Source organism: Schistocerca serialis, chromosome 4, assembly GCF_023864345.2.
Source record: "Schistocerca serialis cubense isolate TAMUIC-IGC-003099 chromosome 4, iqSchSeri2.2, whole genome shotgun sequence".
Lineage (NCBI taxonomy): Eukaryota > Metazoa > Arthropoda > Insecta > Orthoptera > Acrididae > Schistocerca > Schistocerca serialis.
In genome coordinates, this window is record NC_064641.1 from 645,161,841 (window position 1) to 645,169,516 (window position 7,676).

Sequence of the window (7,676 nt, forward strand, 5' to 3'; positions counted from 1 at the left end):
CTTGACACTGCGGATTTAGGAATATTGAATTCTCCAATGATTTCCGAAACTGAATGTCCCATACGTCTAGCTCGAAGTACCAAACCGCGTTGAAAGTCTGGAAATTTCCGTTTGTGGAGAGAATCATGCCGCAAACCTTTTCACATGAGTCACCTATCACCCGAGTGCAAATGACAGCTGCGCCGGTGCACTGCCCTTTTATACCTCTCGTGCGTGAAACTATAGTCATATGTGCCTGACGCTATCCCTTGTTGTAGACCATTTGGGGTTGTACATGGCTTGAAATTTGTACATGGAGCTGCCATCTGTGTCACCGACTACGGCTGCAACATTCTGAGAACGAGAACTGCCGGACGTTGTAGCCGAGTGGTTCTAGGCGCCTCAGTCTGGAACCGCGCTGCTGCTACGGTCGCAGGTTCGAATCCTGCTTCGGGCGTGGATGTGTGTGATGTCCTTAGGTTAGTTAGGTTTAGCTAGTTCTACGTGTATGGCACTGATGACCTCTGATGTTAAGTCCCATAATGCTTGGAGCCATTTGAAACGAGAAGAGCTTGGATGACAAATACGGGTACGTCATCCACCCTACCTCAACCTGATACCAGGGTTCTAAAGCTTTAGTGGCTGGCGAGCTGAAGGCGTGCCATTCTGTCGACAATACACGATCTTATTTTCTCAGTGGATAAGAGCTTGGAGAGTGTGCTTACTACAACATCTGGGCACTTTCAGTATCAATGTAAGGCAAGACAGCAGGGGAAACATGCGGTCTTGAGTTGTTCTGTTGAAAGATAACATCATGGAAACCTAAAAAACAGGGCAGTGTAGTGCCTGCCGTCCGATTACCGGCTAAGCGAAGGTGATGCGACTATATTGTTTACCCGGTAGCACAGCATACAATCGTACAAAGATGATGGCCCATATAGCGATCACGAATGCACTCTGGTTAGTGGCGGTGCACGTGAAAGTGCGAGTCGTCCGAAAGACGACGTGGTGCCACTCTCGTATGCACCGCAGTCGGCGCGCCTTTTTCTGCTGCCGTACCAGAGGAAATCACCACAATGGTCGTCCGACTGAGAACCCTAGGGGCCTCGGACGTTGTCACGCTGTGTGTGTGGATGCTCATCTTGTTGCAAACAAGCCAGTTTCCTGATTCAGGGTAGGTGAAACTTCGTTTGGTGTGTGTGAAATCTTATGGGACTTAACTGCTAAGGTCATCAGTCCCTAAGCTTACGCACTACTTAACCTAAATTATCCTAAGGACAAAAAAACACACCCATCCCATGCCCGAGGGAGGACTCGAACCTCCGCCGGGACCAGCCGCACAGTCCCTGACTGCAGCGCCCCAGACCGCTCTGCTAATCCCGCGCGGCTGAAACTTCGTTTGCACGTCCGCAAAGCAGTGCAGTGATGGGTTAATTTATCATACACGTTAAAGCGTCAGTGAAACTGGTACGGGCATACGTATTCAAATGCAGAGATACAGGGTGTTTCAAAAATGACCGGTATATTTGAAACGGCAATAAAAACTAAACGAGCAGCGATAGAAATACACCGTTTGTTGCAATATGCTTGGGACAACAGAACATTTTCAGGCAGACAAACTTTCGAAATTACAGTAGTTACAATTTTCAACAACAGATGGCGCTGCAAGTGATGTGAAAGATATAGAAGACAACGCAGTCTGTGGGTGCGCCATTCTGTACGTCGTCTTTCTGCTGTAAGCGTGTGCTGTTGACAACGTGCAAGTGTGCTGTAGACAACATGGTTTATTCCTTAGAACAGAGGATTTTTCTGGTGTTGGAATTCCACCGCCTAGAACACAGTGTTGTTGCAACAAGACGAAGTTTTCAACGGAGGTTTAACGTAACCAAAGGACCGAAAAGCGATACAATAAAGGATCTGTTTGAAAAATTTCAACGGACTGGGAACGTGACGGATGAACGTGCTGGAAAGGTAGGGTGACCGCGTACGGCAACCACAGAGGGCAACGCGCAGATAGTGCAGCAGGTGATCCAACAGCGGCCTCGGGTTTCCGTTCGCCATGTTGCAGCTGCGGTCCAAATGACGCCAACGTCCACGTATCGCCTCATGCGCCAGAGTTTACACCTCTATCCATACAAAATTCAAACGCGGCAACCCCTCAGCGCCGCTACCATTGCTGCACGAGAGACATTCGCTAACGATATAGTGCACAGGATTGATGACGGCGATATGCATGTGGGCAGCATTTGGTTTACTGACGAAGCTTATTTTTACCTGGACGGCTTCGTCAATAAACAGAACTGGCGCATATGGGGAACCGAAAAGCCCCATGTTGCAGTCCCATCGTCCCTGCATCCTCAAAAAGTACTGGTCTGGGCCGCCATTTCTTCCAAAGGAATCATTGGCCCATTTTTCTGATCCGAAACGATTACTGCATCACGCTATCTGGACATTCTTCGTGAATTTGTGGCGGTACAAACTGCCTTAGACGACACTGCGAACACCTCGTGGTTTATGCAAGATGGTGCCCGGCCACATCGCATGGCCGACGTCTTTAATTTCCTGAATGAATATTTCGATGATCGTGTGATTGCTTTGGGCTATCCGAAACATACAGGAGACGGCGTGGATTGGCCTACCTATTCGCCAGACATGAACCCCTGTGACTTCTTTCTGTGGCGACACTTGAAAGACCAGGCGTACCGCCAGAATCCAGAAACAATTGAACAGCTGAAGCAGTACATCTCATCTGCATGTGAAGCCATTCCGCCAGACACGTTGTCAAAGGTTTCGGGTAATTTCATTCAGAGACTACGCCATATTATTGCTACGCATGGTGGATATGTGGAAAATATCGTACTATAGAGTTCCCCAGACCGCAGCGCCATCTGTTGTTGAAAATTGTAACTACTGTAATTTCGAAAGTTTGTCTGCCTGAAAATGTACTGTTGTCCCAAGCATATTGCAACAAACGGTGTATTTCTATCGCTGCTCGTTTAGTTTTTATTGCCGTTTCAAATATACCGGTCATTTTTGAAACACCCTGTATGTAAACGGGCAGAATACGGCGCTGCTTTCGGCAACGTCTGTATAAGCCAACAAGTGTCTGGCGCAGTTGTTACATCTGTTACTACTGCTACAATAGCAGGTTATGAAGATTTAAGTGAGTTTGAACGCGGTATTATACCCGACGCACGAGATATGGGACACAGCATCTCCGAGGTAGTGATGAAGCGGGGATTTTCCCGTACGACCATATCACGAGTATGCCGTGAATATCAGGAATCCGGTAAAACGTCAAATTACCGTCATCTCTGCGGCCGAAAAAAGATCATACAAGAACGGGACCAACGACAGCTGAAGAGAATCGTTGAACGTGACAGAAGTGCAACCCTTCCGCAAACTGCTGCTCTGGTACACTTGATAACCGCACAACACCAAGCTTCACGCCTCGCCGAGGCTTGTCATTGAAACACGTTTCCTGGTTGGATGAGTCTCGCTTCAAATAGTATCGAACGGATAGACGTGTACGGGTATGGAGACAACATGATGAATCCATGGACCCTGCATGTCAGCAGGGAACTGTTCAAGCTGGTGGACTCTCTGTAATGGTGTGGGGCGTATGCAGTTGGAGTGATATGGGACCCCTGATACGACTCGACAGGTGACACATACGTAAGCATCCTGTCTGATCACCTGCATCCATTCTTGTCCATTCTGACTTGGGCAACTCCGGGAGGACAATGCGACATCCTAGATGTCCAGAATTGCTACAGACTGGCTCCAGGAACACTCTTCTGAGTTAAAACACTTCCGCTGGCCACCAAACTCCCCAGACACGTATATTATTGAGCATATCTGGGATGCTTTGCAACGTGCTGTTCAGAAGAGATCTCCACCTCTTCGTACACTTAGAAACTTCCAGACAACCCTGTAACATTCATGGTGTCAGTTCCCTCCAGCGCTACTTCAGGCATTAGTCGAGTCCATGCCACGTGATGTTGTGGCAGTTCTGCTTACTCACGGGGTTGCTACACGACATTAGGCAGGTGTACCAGTTTCTTTGGCACTTCAGTGTATTTCATATTGCGTGTCTCTTCGGTAGTAAAAATAGGGGCCGCGATGAATGGCTTTGCAAAAAGGAATCTGGCCGGATAACGGAATTGTTTTTCAGGCTGATTTTCTATAGTCTGGAACAAACGATTTTCCTGTAAGAGGAGCACCCCAGTCGATGGGCTAATCCTGGAACCACATAGTGCTAGTCCCAACACTGCCGTCTCAGCATCTGTATGTCCAGATAGGCCAAAATTTATTCCAACTAACTCACTAACAATGGGATTGAAAGTTTCCTCGGATGAAATCTCTCCCATATTGACATAACTCTCTCCACGAAGAAGGTTAAATAAAGTTCGGAGAACCATAGTTATCACAAGCAGTCCATACAGAGAACGTTTAGACGTAACCAGAATATGCACCCAAGAAATCAGCTACAGCTCGTTGTCTAGTGTTTAGCGTGACCGCTCCTACAAGCGTTCGGATTCTGTATTATTAAACGTTTAAAACGGTCAACCGCTTCAAGCTGTAGGTTGTATATCTAACGGCTTCCAGGGGCAACAAAAATTTGATTTTCAGTATTTCATATAATTGTCGACAAATTTAAAAATTCGAAGTGGCGTCATACCGCACTTGTTAATAGGTATTATCTAACTTTAAAGATTTAAAACGCAAAGTTAAGCATTAAAGTTGAAAACCGTTTATAAGCCGGCAGCGCAACGCACGCGGTTCAAATTAACCAGATTATAATTATCCATTATTTGAGAATGTGAAAACTTAGCTACTTCCAACAAACTTAACACATTACTTCAAACCTTTTTGAATCTATTTCTCACTAAACCCCCTAAAAATATTGCAATTAAACAAGTTTTTCGCTACATTTTCGCGTTTTGTGCAGTATTACTTCAGTATCAGACATGAAGTTGTAACGTATCATTTCCTTCTTACTAACTCTATTTGCAACGTATCATTTCCTTCTTACTAACTCTATTTGCAACGTATCATTTCCTTCTTACTAACTCTATTTGCAACACATTTTTCTGGCAGTATCCACATACACCACTGAATGTATTTCGTCTGTGAAATTAAGTTAACATAAAATTTCCCTGATTAAAGATACCCTCTTAACCAAATGAATGAACTCCAAACGCAGGATATAATTACATGAGTTGACTGCCTTTGAGATATGATTCGACACACACACACACACACACACACACATATATATATATATATATATATATATATATATATATATATATATATATATATATATATGCGCGTGAGCGCGGACCCGCACATACGTAACTCAACGAATGTTATTTGGCATCTGAAATGATTTACTGTTGTTAACTGAGCAAAATTCTCATCTCTGACTCTAACCTCTGACTCCATAGGCATCATCTACAGTCCAGTACGAAGGACATGTATCATGTCGTGCATTCAGTAATGGCTTATAAAACTCAACTGTTCGTGGCGTAATACATTGTTCCCACAAACATCCACGGTGGCATTGGGAAGAATCATGACGAAATTAGGTGCCAAAATGACATAATTAAGCGACGTCACTCGTTACATAAACTTCTTAGCTGTGGCCTTTTTATCGCAAGTATCGCAGGGAACCACGCCTTTGGACTTTTGCATGGGAATGTTGTACTCATCCTTCAGCCATATTTCAATCTTGTGCGTCGCTAAGGATGGGAATTACCGTGTTTCTAAAAAGTGGTCCTTTAATCCCGTAACGCAGTCTAGTATATTAGACGAAACAGTGAATACACGGCAAATCGATCATTGGCCGCAAATATGACAGCAAAGATTGCTGAAAAAATGGTTCAAATGGCTGTGAGGACTATGGGACTTAATTGCTGAGGTCATCAGTTCGCTAGAATTTAGAACTACTTAAACCTAACTAACCTAAGGACGTCACACACATCCATGCCCGAGGCAGGATTCGAACCTGCGACCATAGTGGTCGCGCGGTTCCAGACTGTAGCGCCTTGAACCGCTCGGCCACCCAGGCCGGCAACAAAGATGGCTCCCACGTAGTAGAGACGTAAGAACATAAAATATAACAGACAACCATCAAAGTGGAAAATAATCATTGTGCGACACATAATTAAGGAAATATGACTTCATAAGAATGAGATGATTCTTTAAAGAGTAAGGGGTCGGGTGTATGGTAAATAAAGGGGAAATGGCGGAGTATACAAATAATAAATGCTACTGCTGCATATATAAGAAACTCTGGGAGTGTTTCAGACGACTGAACACGCTCAAATAAACTGAGACGAGACGTGTATGCAAAACAGACTGCATTAGATCAGCTGCGCCAGGCATAAAGTCAATACCATTAACATAAAATTACTAGCAACTAAGTCTACATCTACATCTACATCAATACTCCGCAAGCCGCCTGGCGGTGTGTGGCGGAGGGCACTTTACGTACCACGGTCATTACCTCCCTTTTCTGTTCCAGTCGCGTATGGTTCGGGGGAAGAACGACTGTCTGAAAGCCTCCGTACGCGCTCTAATCTCTCTAATTTTACATTCGTGATCTCCTCGGGAGGTATAAGTAGGGGGAAGCAATATATTCAATACCTCATCCAGCAACGCACCCTCTCGAAACCTGGCGAGCAAGCTACACCGCGATGCAGAGCGCCTCTCTTGCAGAGTCTGCCACTTGAGTTTGCTAAACATCTCCGTGACGCTATCACGGTTACCAAATAACCCCGTGACGAAACGTGCCGCTCTTCTTTGGATCTTCTCTATCTCCTCCGTCAACCCGATCTGGTACGGATCCCACACTGATGAGCAATACTCAAGTATAGGTCGAACGAGTGTTTTGTAAGCCACCTCCTTTGTTGATGGACTACATTTTCTAAGGACTCTCCCAATGAATCTTAACCTGGCACCCGCCTTACCAACAATTAATTTTATATGATCATTCCACTTCAAATCGTTCCGCACGCATACTCCCAGATATTTTACAGAAGTAACTGCTACCAGCGTTTGTTCCGCTATCATATAATCATACAATAAAATATCCTTCTTTCTATGTATTCGCAATACACTACATTTGTCTATGTTAAGGGTTAGTTGCCACTCCCTGCACCAAGTGCCTATCCGCTGCAGATCTTCCTGCATTTCGCAACAATTTTCTAATGCTGCAACTTCTCTGTATACTACAGCATCATCCGCGAAAAGCCGCATGGAACTTCCGACACTATCTACTAGGTCATTTATATACATTGTGAAAAGCAATGGTCCCATAACACTCCCCTGTGGCACGCCAGAGGTTACTTTAACGTCTGTAGACGTCTCCCCATTGATAACAACATGCTGTGTTCTGTTTGCTAAAAACTCTTCAATCCAGCCACACAGCTGGTCTGATATTCCGTAGGCTCTTACTTTGTTTATCCGGCGACAGTGCGGAACTGTATCGAACGCCTTCCGGAAGTCAAGGAAAATAGCATCTACCTGGGAGCCTGTATCTAATATTTTCTAGGTCTCATGAACAAATAACGCGAGTTGGGTCTCACACGATCGCTGTTTCCGGAATACATGTTGATTCCTACAGAGTAGATTCTGGGTTTCCAAAAACGACATGATACGCGAGCAAAAAACGTGTTCTAAAATTCTACAAC

General features: G+C 45.0%; 1 non-coding gene across 1 annotated transcript; it reads right to left on the reverse strand.

The window, feature by feature from the left end:
* Window positions 1-5,968: 5,968 nt before the first annotated feature.
* On the reverse strand, window positions 5,969-6,052 carry Trnas-gga (transfer RNA serine (anticodon GGA)). The gene is given in 2 exon segments: window positions 5,969-6,003; window positions 6,013-6,052. It is a non-coding gene; the product is annotated as a tRNA-Ser (tRNA).
* Window positions 6,053-7,676: the final 1,624 nt, after the last annotated feature.